This window comes from Venturia canescens, chromosome 9 (genome assembly GCF_019457755.1).
Source record: "Venturia canescens isolate UGA chromosome 9, ASM1945775v1, whole genome shotgun sequence".
Lineage (NCBI taxonomy): Eukaryota > Metazoa > Arthropoda > Insecta > Hymenoptera > Ichneumonidae > Venturia > Venturia canescens.
In genome coordinates this window covers 3824374-3839783 of record NC_057429.1, presented here as the reverse complement: position 1 = coordinate 3839783, position 15410 = coordinate 3824374, and positions in this window count along the sequence as shown.

Here is a 15410-nt window from a genome sequence, read left to right as displayed (position 1 = left end):
TCCAGGAGCTTGCCGGCTGTGTCTAGCATGCACAGGGGTCTGTAGGACGATGGGCTGTCCACTGGTCCGCCTTTGCCCTTCCCGATCAGCACCAATCTTGCCCGTTTCCAGCGGCGAGGGAAAACCCCTGCTTCCAGGCAAGCATTGTACATCGTCAGGAAGAGCCTCGGATGTCCTTCAACTGCGGCTTTCAGCACCTCTGCTGGCAGGCCATCTGGGCCTGGTGCCTTCTTGTTCTTGAAGGTCCGCGCCGCGCACTTCAGCTCCTCTTCCGTAAAGGAGGGGAGTGGTGCGTCCTCCGGTGTTCGAGGGCGGCGCGGCAGCTTGGGATGATCGGGGAAAAGGGTATCGACGATATTGCCGATGATCCTTGCGTCCATGGGAGCGCTTTCAGAAAACGCTCCCAGTTTGCGGAGGACCAATTTATACCCTAATCCCCAAGGATCGTTGTTGAGATCCTCTCCAAGCTGTTTCCAGCAGCGGTGCTTACTCTTCGCGATGGTCCGGCGAAGCACTTTTCTCGCCGCCTTGTAGGCGGCAGTGCTCGGGGCTGCGTCGGGATCGCGGCGCCGGGCTCTCTGGGCGAGTCTCCTTGTTCGGAGACACTCCCGCCTCAGCTCCGCGATTTCGTCCGTCCACCAGTACACGGGACGCCGTCCGCCGCGGGGCTTCACCCTCGGCACGGCGTCCCTACAGGCCTGGTGGAGGTGGCTCATGACCACCTCCACCGTTCTTTCGGCCTGCCCGGGAGGAGTCCCTCCTCGTTGGCGGGTCCCGTCTAGGGCTCGCTGGCCACGTATAAGGGCCGGAGACAACTTTTCGGGGTTCATCTTCGCGACGTTCCACCTGACAGGGCCCTGGTATCCCCGGGCCCGGACTGGAGTTACATCACGTATACGAAACGTGATGTACTGGTGATCGCTGGCTGTATAGTCCTCGATCACCCTCCAGTCCTCGACTCGCGATGTCAGGTTTTCCGACGCTAGGGAGACGTCAGGAATCGTCTCCCTGAACCCTGGCCTTCGGAAGGTGGACGTCGAGCCGGTGTTAAGGACCACCAGCCCGAGCCTGGACGCCATGTCCAGGATTCGTCCACCCCGAGAATCTTGCCAGGGTTCCCCCCACTCCAACGCCTTGGCGTTGAAGTCTCCGGCCACTACCAGCTCGCCCTCCATGGTCCGGGCTGCGTCCTCCAGGCCATCGAGTTTGGCCTGGAAATCCGCGATCGGCTCGTTCGGGGTGAAGTAGCAGCTGACGTAGGCTACGTCGCCGGTCCTCACCCACACGAAGCCGGAGCCCGAACCATGATCGACGACTTGGAAACGTCGCCGATCCGGGACCCATATTGCCGCCGTGCCGAGGGTGTCCGAGTACCATCCTGGGCCTTCCCTGTCTCGATACTGCTCGCTGATGAGTACGATATCAGCGGCTTTCTCGAGACAGATCTGGGCCAGGAGGTCGTCGGCTACCCTGCTCCGGTGGAGGTTTCCCTGGAGGACTACCGCCATCATTGCTTGGCCTTTGCGAGGGCCTTACGGAATACTCCGCATCGGCCCGACCCCGCAATGTGACGACAGACCTCAGGGTCGTCCTCAACCTCAGCGCAGAGGAAGCACTTCGGGCTCTCCTTACAGCCCGATGCTGTGTGATCCTCTGCGCCGCACCGGTAGCAGGCCTTGCTGCGGTCCGGACCGGTACACCAACGGCCGTGGTGGCCGTAGCCGAGACACTTGAAGCATCTCGACACGTCCACCCGCCGCCGAATCCTGCAGCTGACCCACCCGATCTTTATGCGAGCGGACCGCAACAGCACCTTGGCGCTTTCTTCGTCAACGGTTACTATTGCGGTCACTTGCTCGCGTGTGTTAGGACGGGTCAGATTGACCTGCAGGACTCCGGTGCATTCCGGCAGGACCTCTCGCACGGCTTCTTCGACCTCCTCCTTCGTGGTGCAGCAGTCCAGGTCGCCGATCTCCAGTTTTGCCCTGGGGACCAGCTCCCTGGCGTAGCTTGCACCTACCGCCGTTTTTCTGACGGTTTCGAAGAAGGAGGCCCTGGCCTCCGCCGTTGTTTTTTGCAGCTCGACCAGGACGTCACCTGCAACCGTACGCCGAATCTCTCTTATGCCAACCCCGCATGTGTCGGGCTCAATCGATTTACGAATTGAGCCCAGGACGTCCTTATAGGACTTCCCTGGGGCTGGCCTAAGTAAGATAGCGTCCGGTTTTGGTCGAGCCGCTTTCCTCCTACGTTTTGGGCCTTCTGAAGGTGCTGTGGCCGGCAGTGCTCGTGCTGCCACTGCATCCTTCTTCGGGTCCGTTTTCACTGCCTCTTTCTCCTTCTTTTTTTTCTTTTTCTTTTTTTTCTTTTCGCCATCGACCTTAGTCCAGGCTCCATCTTCGTCGGCGTCGTTTGTTTTGGGGGAGCCACCTTCCCTCTTCTTTTTGAGGGCTTGTGGCGTCACCACCGCTGGCGGGCTGGCTGCCAATCTTTTTTGCCCCCCCCTTGACGTCGATGCGGTTGCCGTAGCCACGATCAATTCAGGACTAGACTCCGAGCTCGTTTCTTCCCGCTCTGGTGGCTCTGGGCTATCCAGCAGACGTTTGAATTTCTGCAGCGGACGCCGGCACTCCTCCAGCTCTTCGAGTTGTTCCACCAGAACAGGAATGCCATCCTTCACGGTCCGGTTGACGTTGGGTTGCTTTTTGATAGCTTCCGACATCTTCCGGACCAAACTCCTCATTTCAGCGAGACCTGCTTCTGTTTTTTTCTCGCATTCGATGAGGAGTTCCCTTAGCTCCGACAGCTCCGCTCTATGCCGTGCCCGTCGAAACTTTTTTGCTCCGCTCGGTTTTGCGGCCCTTGGGGCTCGATCTGGTGGATCAGCCCGGCGTTCATTTGCCACGCTGTCCCCAGGAGTCGGTTTCGGACCCGGCTTCCGGCTTCCCTCCTGAACCCGCTCATTTGAATCTCTCCCGTTTTCGGGGGAGACTGATAAAAGTGCGTCACGGTAGTTTGTTGACGACGATGCAGAGCCCGCTTGACCACTCTTTACCGCCGGCGCTGGGTATCCGACCCCAGCATTTTTTTTACCTTCTATTATACTCGCCATTTTTGTTTGGTTTGAAGGTTTGTTTGACCGCGGGAGGTATTTGCTCCTACCCTCTATATCTAGAAGGCGTTCCCCTTTCGGGGACGTGTTCACCAGAAAGCCAAAACCTGGTCTCCAGTGAACACGGGAGGTATTTACTCCTACCCTCCATATCTGGAGGGCCTTCCCCCGTTCGCCAACCGGGGAACACGCCGCGTAGGGGTCCAACTCCCCCCGCGGGTCCTGCCATTTTGTCTGGCCTCTCGCTTCTGACCTGTCCGGCATGGGAGTCCCTGACAGAGCCCGAAGGCTCAGCCGGCATAGCTCAGAGGGTCATCGAGGCACACAAGCCTCCCCACCGGCTGCAAGGCGGCAGTGTTTAGAGAGGATAATAATAATAATAATAATAATAATAATAATAATAATAATAATAATAATTTTTTTTTTTTTTTTTTTTTTTAATTTATATACCGGGGCTGGGGGAAAATGCATTTACGCACTGGGGGGGCCTGAAAGGCCCCCTGTGTGCCGGACTCTCCATTAGCGGAACTACCGGCTAAAAACCCCATCCCCGGTCTCCTAGCAACCACCCCGGAACCGCTTTCGCATTACTTCGGGGTGGCGCTCTATCTCCCTGGACGCCCCTCAGGGCGTCCCATCCTCCACGAAGGCCCGCTTGCGGCGGAGGACGACCTCAACAAAGAGGTCGACCTCCGCCCAAGGCTCTTCGCCCAGGAGCATAACCCGGACAATATTATCCGGAGTTATGCTCCCGTACCTTTCCTCCAGTGGGGCCCTCCACACTCTCCATTCCTCGCATTCGAAGAACGTGTGGAGGGCATCGTCCCGCGGGGATCCGCAGCATCGGCAGGACGGATCCGGAACCTTCCCCATTTTGTGGAGATAGGCCCGAAACCGTCCGTGCCCCGTCAGCATCTGGGTGAGGTAATAATTTACCTCCCCGTGCCGACGGTTGACCCAGGCGTCCAGCTGAGGTATGAGCCTCGCTGTCCACCTGGCCCGCCGATCCCCCTCCCATCTTTCTTGCCAGGTCCGCATACTCACGGCCCTGGCAAGCTCTCTCCCCCGAGCCCGGTCCTCCGGGTTGCCCTGGTGGACGGACTTCCGCTCTTGGGCAAGGAGGTCAATTGGGATGACCCCGGCTATAACGAGCACGGCTGGCTCCGAGACCGTACGGTAGGAGCACGCGATGCGGAGGGCCCCTCTCCGCTGTACTCCGGCCATGCGCTTGCGGTATATGTCGTACCGAAGCGCATCGGCCCAGACTTCGGCGCCGTAGAGCATTATTGACTCGGCGGTGCGTAAGAGGAGACGCCTCTTGCAAGGTCGGGGACCGCCAATATTGGCCATGACCCTGCTAAGAGACGTCGTTATCGCAGCCGCCTTGTCTGCTCTCCTCCTTATTTCTTCCCCGAAGGTGAGTCTCGAATCGAGACTCACCCCCAGGTACTTAACCGACGCCGTCGTCTGTACCGTCGCCTCTCCCACCTGCATATCCCGCTGTAGCGGAATATGCTTCTTGGTGAGGAGGACGATCTCGGTTTTAGCCAGCGCTAGCTCCAAGCCGTGGTCATCCATCCAAGAGCGGACCCGACGCATTACCTGGTTGAGCAGCATCTGTGCCGCCTCAACGCTTCTCGCGATGATGACGGCGGCAATGTCGTCCGCATACCCAACCAGAAAAGTGCCCTCAGGCATCTCCATACGGAGGATCCCGTCATACGTTACGTTCCATATGTCGGGACCCAGTATGGAGCCCTGGGCTGCCCCAGCCGTTACCTCCCGGCTCACCGGACCATCCGCGGTGGTGTACTCCAAGGAGCGGTCCTTCAGGTAATCCTCGAGCATCCTGAGAAGGTACCCGGGGACCCTGAAATCCCGCTCCAGCGCGCTCAAGGCGTCGCTCCACCGCACCGAGTTGAAGGCGTTCTTCACATCCAGCGTGACCAGTAAACAGACGGGGCGGGAGAAGTGATTCCCCCGCTCCGTGCCCCTGGCTGCCTCGACAACCTCCTGGATAGCGTTGATCGTCGACCTCCCTTTCCGAAAGCCGTATTGCCTTGCGGAAAGGTCTCCAGCGGCTTGGAGGGCCGCGTGGAGGCGAGGTCGAAGAAGCTTTTCCAGGAGCTTGCCGGCTGTGTCTAGCATGCACAGGGGTCTGTAGGACGATGGGCTGTCCACTGGTCCGCCTTTGCCCTTCCCGATCAGCACCAATCTTGCCCGTTTCCAGCGGCGAGGGAAAACCCCTGCTTCCAGGCAAGCATTGTACATCGTCAGGAAGAGCCTCGGATGTCCTTCAACTGCGGCTTTCAGCACCTCTGCTGGCAGGCCATCTGGGCCTGGTGCCTTCTTGTTCTTGAAGGTCCGCGCCGCGCACTTCAGCTCCTCTTCCGTAAAGGAGGGGAGTGGTGCGTCCTCCGGTGTTCGAGGGCGGCGCGGCAGCTTGGGATGATCGGGGAAAAGGGTATCGACGATATTGCCGATGATCCTTGCGTCCATGGGAGCGCTTTCAGAAAACGCTCCCAGTTTGCGGAGGACCAATTTATACCCTAATCCCCAAGGATCGTTGTTGAGATCCTCTCCAAGCTGTTTCCAGCAGCGGTGCTTACTCTTCGCGATGGTCCGGCGAAGCACTTTTCTCGCCGCCTTGTAGGCGGCAGTGCTCGGGGCTGCGTCGGGATCGCGGCGCCGGGCTCTCTGGGCGAGTCTCCTTGTTCGGAGACACTCCCGCCTCAGCTCCGCGATTTCGTCCGTCCACCAGTACACGGGACGCCGTCCGCCGCGGGGCTTCACCCTCGGCACGGCGTCCCTACAGGCCTGGTGGAGGTGGCTCATGACCACCTCCACCGTTACTTCGGCCTGCACGGGCGGGGTTCCTCTACGTCGGGTCCCGGATAGAGCTCGCTGGCCCCGTATGAGTGCCGGAGACAACTTTTCGGGGTTCATCTTCGCGACGTTCCACCTGACAGGGCCCTGGTGATTCCGGGCCCGGACTGGAGCTACATCACGTATACGAAACGTGATGTATTGGTGATCGCTGGCTGTGTAGTCTTCGATCACCCTCCAGTCCTTGACTCGCGATGTCAGGTGTTCCGTCGCTAGGGAGACGTCAGGAATCGTCTCCCTGAACCCTGGCCTTCGGAAGGTGGACGTCGAGCCGGTGTTAAGGACCACCAGCCCGATCCTGGACGCCATGTCCAGGATTCTTCCACCCCGAGAGTCTTGCCAGGGTTCCCCCCACTCCAGCGCCTTGGCGTTGAAGTCTCCGGCCACTACCAGCTCGCCCTCCATGGTCCGGGCTGCGTCCTCCAGGCTATCGAGTTTGGCCTGGAAATCCGCGATCGGCTCGTTCGGGGTGAAGTAGCAGCTGACGTAGGTTACGTCGCCGCTCCTCACCCAAACGAAGCCGGAGTCCGAACCATGGTCGACGACTTGGAAACGTCGTCGATCCGGGACCCATATTGCCGCCGTGCCGAGGGTGTCCCTGTACCATCCTGGACCTTCCCTGTCCCGATATTGCTCGCTGATGAGTATGATATCAACGGCTTTCTCGAGACAGATCTGGGCCAGGAGGTCGTCGGCTACCCTGCTCCGATGGAGGTTTCCCTGGAGGACTACCGCCATCATCGCTTGGCCTTTGCGAGGGCCTTACGGAACACTCCGCATCGGCCCGACCCCGCGATGTGACGACAGACCTCAGGGTTGTCCTCAACCTCAGCACAGAGGAAGCACTTCGGGCTCTCCTTACAGCCCGATGCTGTGTGCTCCCCTGCGCCGCACCGGTAGCAGGTCTTGCTGCGGTCCGGGCCGGAACACCAGCGGCCGTGGTGGCCGTAGCCGAGACACTTGTAGCATCTCGGCACGTCCACCCGGCGTCGAATCCTGCAACTGACCCACCCAATCTTAACGCGAGCGGAACGCAACAGTACCTTGGCGCTTTCTTCGTCAACGGTCACTATTGCGATCACTTGCTCGCGCGTGTTGGGCCGGGTCAGGTTGATTTGCAGGACTCCAGTGTATTCCGGCAGAACCTTTCGCACGGCTTCTTCGACCTCCTCCTTCGTGGTGCAGCAGTCCAGGTCACAGATCTCCAGTCTCGTTCTGGGGACTAGCTCCCTGGCACTGCTTGCACCGACCGCCGAATTCCTGACGGCTTCGAAGAAGGAGGCCCTCGCCTCCGCCGTCGTTTTTTGCAGCTCGACCAGGACGTCGCCTGCAACCGTACGCCGAATCTCTCTTATGCCAACCCCACATGTCTCGGGCGCAATCGATTTACGAATTGAGCCCAAGACGTCCTTGTAGGACTTCCCCGGGGCCGGCCTAAGCAAGATAGCGTCCGGTTTTGGTCGAGCCGCTTTCCTCCTCCGCATTAAGCCTTCTGGGGGTGCTGCAGTCTGCAGTTCTTTTGCCACTACCGCAGCCCCCTTTGGGCTTCCTTCCTTTTTATTTTTCTTCTTCTTTTTTTTCTTTTTTTTCCCCGCTACCTCGGTCCAGCCTTCCGCCTCGGCGTTTTTAGGGGAACCGCCCTCCCGCTTTTTCTTGACGGCCGGCGGTGTTGGGGCCACGGGAGGGCTTGTTGCCGAGCGTTTTTGCCCTCCTCGTGATGTTGATGGGGTGGGCTCTGGCAAGGCTGAACCGGGGCTTGTCTCTGGGCTTGTCTCATCCCGCTCTGGAGGATCCGGGCTGTCCAGCAGGCTTTTCAGCCGCTGCAGCGGACGCCTGGATTCTTCCAGCTGCTCGAGTTGCTCCACCAGAGCAGGGATGCCGTCCTTCACGGTTCGGTTGACGTTGGGCTGCTTTTTGATCGCATCCAACATCTTCCGGACCAGACTCCTCATTTCAGCGAGACCAGCTTGCGTTCGCTCTTCGCTAACGATAAGGAGCTCCCTCAGCTCGACGAGCTCCTCTTTCGTACGCTGCAAACGCTGCCGCTTCTTCCTCCCTCTATTCGGCTCCTGAGCCACTACTTTCGGGTGTGGAGTAACCCCTCGGCGTTGTTCTGCCGAGCCACCCGCGGTGTTGGCTTCCAAGCTGTAGCTGGAGCCCTCCTCCTTCTTCCGCCTTTCCACGTCACGCCCGTTCTCAGGGGCGGTCAAAACGAGTGCGTCCGAATCTGTGCTCGACTTCGCAGCCGACGCGTAGCTTCGCAACGCCTCTTTGCCTCCCTTCCTCACCTCGCTTGCAATGGATAATTGGTCCCCCCCAAAATCCGTGGGACCATTTACGCCGACCACCGGGGCTTGCACCCGATCGGAATCGACGGCGAGATTCACCTCTTCGAGGCTGCTCGCTTGAGGTAAACAGTTAACGTTTTTACTCATTGCATCATTCTTGAAGGTTGTTTTTATTTGAGGGTTGTCTCCCCGAGTGCTGCTTTAAGTCTGGCTCCTCGCCTCTGACCTGTCCGGCATGGTAGTACCTGTGGGTGCCCGGAGGCCCCACCGGCATAGCTCAGAGGTTCATCGGAGCTCGGCCCCTCCCACCTATAGCAGGCAGCACATGGAAGGTATCGGTTGGTTTGGTCCACGAGAGTTATTTCACTCCTACCCTCTATATCTAGAGGACGTTCCCCTTTCGGGGACATACCCACCGGAGAGCCAAAACTCGGTCATCCGATGCGTAAGGGAGTTATTTCCTCTTACCCTTAAACTCTACTGAGTAAAAGGGCATCCCCCTGTTGACCAGCCAGGGGACGTGCCGCGGTGAAGTCCGATTCTTCACCCGGGTCCTGCCATTTAGTTGTGCCCCTCTCTGGGCTAAACTCAGAATATTGAGGGACACGTAAGCCCCCCCACCACGTCAAGGCGGCAGGAATTAGGGGGGAATAATAATAATAATAATAATAATAATAATAATAATAATAATAATAATAATAATAATAATAATAATAATAATAATAATAGTGTTGATGATGATATCAATAACAATAGTATCAATAACAATAACAATATCAATAACAATAACAATGTCCATGGTATTATTATTGTTGTTGTTGTTATTAATAATAATAACTTCAGCATTTCGTACGACGTCACTTTCGCAGACCGTCACCTGAAATTACGGAGCATTTTCGTCCGAGTGGTATGACGTCACGTGCCTCATCCTATCGGTAACACAGCTGACAGCCGCATGTCAAGTGTCACTTGGAATCAAACAGCGTTTCGCGTGAACATAGCCTCCGCGCGAAGTTGACTCTCAAACAAACGATATCGCTGTCGGCTGATCGTTGCTGGCCCCAGCCACGATCGCACCCGACTTCTACGCTACTGACGCGTCGCCTGTCATGGCGCCAAGCGACCTTCTGATTCGTTGAGAAATGCAAAATTCTATTGCTTCTCATTTAAAAACTATTGCACTCACAGAAAAACGCCTTTGCAGTTTTGCTTAAAAATGCGTCCCGAACACGCCAGTAACGGGTTTATAGGTTATTCTGAATCACCCTGTATATCGGGATATTTAACAGGAACTAGCTCTTGTTCGTAGAAACTGCCTGCAATAGGCTCCTCTTGATAATCTTTTATATTATATGTGACTGGATTGGTTTTTCTCACTTGATATGATGTGAAAATTTCCGTTGTCCAGTTTGGAGTATAACCTTTCTCAAATACATTCTTAAATTTACTTGTACGCACTTTATCTCCAATTCTTAATTTAGCTCGCTTCTTTCCCACTGCAGTTTGATTGAAAACATTACGCAATAGTTATTTCTCATTCGTTGCGTCAACATCTTTCGGTTTCATTCTAATCGTATCATGTATAGTATTTTTATTTTTTTTTTTTTTTTTACCAAGGAGTTGCGGAAATCCTTTTTACGGATTCCATGTAGTCTTACGGACTACATGGGTATGTGGGACTCCCAAAAAAATAGGCCTACCCACTAAAACCGCCACCTCCTTGTTGTCCTTCCCCCCAGCCAGGGACTACGTTGATATTACTTCTGACTGGGGGTTCTGTCTGTGTTCGTTCGTCCGTTCTGTCCCACCGTTATCGTCACGTCGCGTCACTCCGTCTGCTCAGTCATCCGTCAAGCAGCCGTCCGCGTTCTTACGTCGCAGTATCGTTTCCGTGTAGGTGGCGACTAAGCACCACCACTCAGGTTTGTGCAGCATTACCCCGACGATATTCTCCGGGGTAATACTGCCAACTGTTATTTCCAGTTCTTGTCTCTGTCTCGTCCAGCGGTCACACACGAAAAACGTGTGTTCCGTGTCGTCTCGTTCATGTCCACAGTACTTACAGTCAGGTGTCCGTACTCTGTTCATTCTGTGGAGGTACCGTCGGAAGTAACCGTGCCCCGTCAAGAGCTGGGTAACGTAAAAATTCACGTCCCCGAACTTCCTTCCGAGCCACGGCCTCAGGTCCCGTATAAGTCGTCTCGTCCAGTTGCCATCGTTCCCGTTTGTCCACCGTCCTTGCCAAGTGTCTATCGTCCTTTCGCGCTCGGCAATTGCCGCGTTCTTCCGTCCTATGTCCGCGCTGCTCCCGTAGACCCTCTTACGTTCAAACGCAAGGAGATCCACGGGAATTACGCCCGACACCACCAGAACAGCTTGTGCAGAGACTGTCCGGTAGGAGCAAGCGATTCGCAGCGCTCCTTGTCGCTGTACCATCGTCATCGTCTTGCAGTACTTCTTTGTCTGCAGGGAGTCTGCCCAGATCTCCGCACCGTACAGGAGGATCGAGTGAGCTGTCGCCATTAACAGTCGCCGTTTCCCCGGTCTCGGTCCCGTCGTGTTGGCCATCAGGCGGCTTAAGGATGCTATCCTCTCTGCCGCCCTTTGGGCCGTCTTCTGTATGTGAGGCCAGAAGGTCATCTTCGTATCAAGGGTTACCCCAAGGTAACCCTTGACTTCCCCCTTGGTCTCCGTCTCGTGTGCTCCCACTCTCATGGGCAGTATCGTCTGTATGCGTCTTCTCGTAAGGAGCGTCAGTTCCGTCTTTTCCGTTGCGAGTTGCAGTCCGTGGTCTGTCATCCAACGTCCAACTCGTCTCATGGTCTGGTTCAACTTCAACTGTGCTAGTTCCGGAGATCGCTCTGTAATCACCGCCGCTACGTCATCAGCGTAGGCGACGAGGATCACTCCGAGCGGCATCTCCAGCCGAAGCAAGCTGTCGTATAAGCCATTCCAGAAGTCAGGTCCCAGTATCGACCCCTGGGCAACCCCGGCGGTGACCTGTCTCGTTACCTGTCCTTCTATCGTCTCGTACGTTATACGTCTGTTTTTCAGGTAATCCTCCACAACCCGAGCCAAGTAAGGTGGGATCCCGAAGTTGCTTTTCAGCGCCTCCAAGATATCCACCCACCTGGCCGAGTTGAAAGCATTCCTGATGTCCAGTGTCGCCAGCAGCACGATAGGTCGGGCTGCGTGGCAGTGTCTGTCCAGTTCCAGGAAAGAGTCAACCACCTTTTGGATTGCTCCAATCGTCGATCGACCCCTCCTGAAACCGAACTGCAGGTCGGAGAGACCCCCTCCGGCCTGCATCGCGTCCGTCAGTCTCGGTCTCAGTAATTGTTCGTAGAGTTTACCTGTCGTGTCAAGTAAACTCAACGGTCGGTAGGCCGAGGGCGTGTTAGGGTCGCCCTTACCTTTCGGGATAAGGACGAGCCTCGCCTCTTTCCACCGACCGCTGAACGTTCCTGTCGTCAAGCACGTGTTGTACAGGTCGAGAAGTATCTCCGGCCGTAGGCGAGCCACGAGCCGGAGGATCTCAGCCGGTACTCCGTCTGGTCCCGGCGCCTTACCACTCTTCATCGCCTTCGTTGCTCTGGTGAGCTCCTCAGCGACAAAGACGGGGGCCGCCGGCACGTCAGCGTCGTCCGTCACGTTCATCCGTATCGGGTGCGTCGGAAACAATCCGTCAACAATCCGTCCTGCTGTTTCGGCGTCTTTGAGTTCTGGTGGAACTCGGGCCCCTAGTTTGCCGGTCACAATCTTGTAACCGGTTCCCCAGGGATCCTCGTTCACCTCCTCGCAGAGCTTCCTCCAGCATCGCGTCTTGCTGTCCCGTATTGCCTTCGTCAGCGTCTTCCGTGCTGTTTTGTATATGGCCTGGAGGTTTTCCCTTTCGGGTCCGCCCCCAGCCCTCGTCACTCGTCGCCGACTTGCCAGGCAAATCCTGCGCAATTCGGCGATCTCGTCCGTCCACCAGTATTGTGGTCGTCTTTTCTGTGTCTGTCGTCGTTTCGGCATTGTGCTGTTGCACAAGCCGCCTATTAGTTTGGCCGTCTCGTCTGTCAGTCTCTCCGCCCTTTGCCGGCCAGTTAGCTCGGGGGGAATTTTCGTCATCGGAGCTGGTGCTGCCATCAACTCCTCAGAAAATTTTCGTCCGTCCAGTCTATCAAGGTTCCACCGCGGGGGTTGGTGGGCTCTCGTTCGTCTCGTTTCTGTCCGTCCTGCCACTTCGAAGGTGATGTACTGGTGATCGCTGGCTGTATAGTCCTCGATCACCCGCCACCCCCTCAGCCGTGACAGGATACCGTCCGACGTCAGCGTCACGTCCGGGATGGAGTCTCCAAATCCCGGTCGTCTGTACGTCGGCGTATGTCCCGTATTGACCACCGCTAGGTCCAGCCTTGCGGCCATCTCCAGCAGCAGTCGTCCGCGTCTGTTCGTTTCCGTCATTCCCCACTCGATCGCCCTCGCGTTGAGGTCCCCCGCAACGACGACGTCCCCGGGCAGGTCCCTGATACCGTCTTCTAGTAGTGCCACCTTCCTCTCGAACTCGGCCGCGGTGCAGTTGGGTGTCAAGTAGACGCTGACGTAAGTGACAGCGCCGACTTTAGCCCAGACGTAATCGTCCCCGACACCGCGGTTAGAGACTCGGGATTGGGTGGCACCCCTTACCCAGATAGCTGTGCTCTCTGTCTCGTTCGTAATGTACGTCTGAGTCGTCCTTCTCCTGTATGGTTCACACAGGATCAGGACGTCCGCGTCGTGTTCGTCTGCTATCTGTGGTAGGAGCATGTCTGCGGTCCTACTTCGGTTCAGGTTTCCCTGAATCACTCTGTCCGTCTTCCGGCCTGCTTCCTGCACTCCTCCAGCGCGGCTCGGAACATGGCGCACCTGCCGGTTCCGGCAAGGTGCGCTACGTCCTTGTGCCCGGCCTCGGAGCACAGTGGACAGACCGGTTTGTTCTTGCAGTCCGTCGCGAGGTGTCCGGATGCACCGCACTTGCGGCAGCATTTCGTCCTGTCTGTGCCTTTGCATTCGGCCTTCACATGGCCGAAGCCCAGGCACCTGTAACATTTCGTCACCGTCAGTCGTTTCCGAACGCGGCAATGCACCCAGCCAATTCCGATCCGGCCGCGCCGAAGCAGCGCATCGGCTTCCCGCGAATCGAGTTCGCAGACCGCCATGTACTGCTCGGCACGGTTCGGACCGAAAATGTGAACTCGGAAGTCCACGTCTCGTCCCGTCTCTCGTCTCAGAGCGTCCGTCACGTCATCCGAAGTCGCAACGCAGTCCAGGTCCATGATCTCCAGTTGAACCTTGGAGGTCAGAGCCCTGACGCTGCCCGCTTCCCCTATTGCGTCCTGTATTTGTCGTTCAAATTCGTCGCGTTTGTCCGGCCTGCTTGCGTCCGCTTGTAGCTTCAGCAAGCACAAACCGTTTTTGGTCTTCCTCAGAGTCGTCACCTGCACGTGGCTCTTCTTCGGATCCACCGTCGACCGTATCTTCCGTACTATGTCCGAGTACGTCATGTCCGTTCCCGGTTTGACGAGAACAGCCTTTCCCCGTTTCCGGGGGGCCGGGCCGCTCCCGTCAGCTCGGGTTGTTGCGTCTGTTTTCTTTTTTGTCTTGTCTTTCCGTGTCACAGTCTGCCAGTCTTTAGGCGGTCCCATTGTCGGAGGTCTCTTTTGGGAGGACTCCGGCGTTGTTCCGGTCGGCGAACGTTTTCGTTTCGTTCGTGGCGTCTCTTCGTTGTTGTCCGTTGCCGTTCCTGTGTTGTTGCTGTCCGGGAGACGTTCTCCCGAAGCTGTGTCCATCTGCGTGTGCAGCGCGATGTCCACAGTCTCGAGGATTGTCTTAATTCCCGTTTTGACTGTCATGTTCATGTTCTTTTGTACGTTCGCTGCTTCGGCCATTTTCGTCGCCGTCTCGTGTATGAGCCGGAGCAGTTCGGTAAGGTCTCCTTTGTTGTTTGCTGTCGTGGCTTTTTGTCTCGTCGTCAGTGCTGCATTGTCTACGGCAGAGGCGTAGCTTGCCGCGCTGCTGCCGCTAGACACGCTGTCCGTCCTTTGTCGTCTCGGTATATTCAGTAACGTCTTGTCCGTACTATTAGTCCGTGTCGTCCTCCTCGTCGCCGTGCACAAGGTGCGGCCCTCAAAATCCGTGCCGCTGCCCGTGGCCACCGGGGCTTTCACCCGATCGGAACCCGGGGTGGATTTCCCCTGAGAAGGGGTTACCACTTGAGGTATGTCCTTGTTTTGTTTGTGCATGTCCATTTTTTGTCTGTCCCGTCGTGCTACGGGTCCCTCGTGGTCGCGACTCCACGAACCGCGCTGGGACAACGCACGGCCCCTGAGGTCCCCCCCCCCCCCCTGTGTGTTCTGTGTTCCCCCCTGTCGAGTGTGCGTGGGTGTGAGTGCCCGTGATGACAAACCGGGCTCCATTCACGGGGAGAGCCCGTTTATAGGGATCCCCTTCATTCACTTTCGGGCGACTCCGTTTATAGGAGTCCCCGGACATTCGCTTTTCGGTAGGACCCGTTTATAGGGTCCCCGAGCATTCACGTCCCCGGTTTGTCGAAAGGCGTGTACGTGTGAATGTTTGTGTAGTGTGTGAGTGTGGGTGTGTGTGTGTGACCAGAGCCCTGTTAGCCGTGTGCAGAAGCACACGTTGCCCGCCCTGCACGTGAGAAATCTCGGACGTAGGGTTGGATTTTGCAGAGCATGTATAGTATTATTATATGTTGTAATTAACATATCAAGAATATCGATCCATTTCCAGTTTCCGCGAAAACTAAATTGAATCCACATTTTATTCTTAAGTGTACGATTGAAGCGCTCACAAATTGATGCTTTCAAGTTGCTAAATGTAGAATACAAGTGTATTTTATACTTTTTCATCAGAGCCTTAAAGTTCGTACTATAAAATTCTTTTCCTCAATCGACGTGAAGATTTTTGGGTATGCGTCCTTTGCTGAGAATTGATTCCATTGCAGCGGTGACATCTTTTCCACTCTTACTCTTCAATGGTGCGGCCCAGGCGAATTTGGAGAATATATCGATGACGGTGAGGAGAAATTTATGGTTGGAGTTGTGTTGTGCATATGCAGACATATCTACAAGATCAGC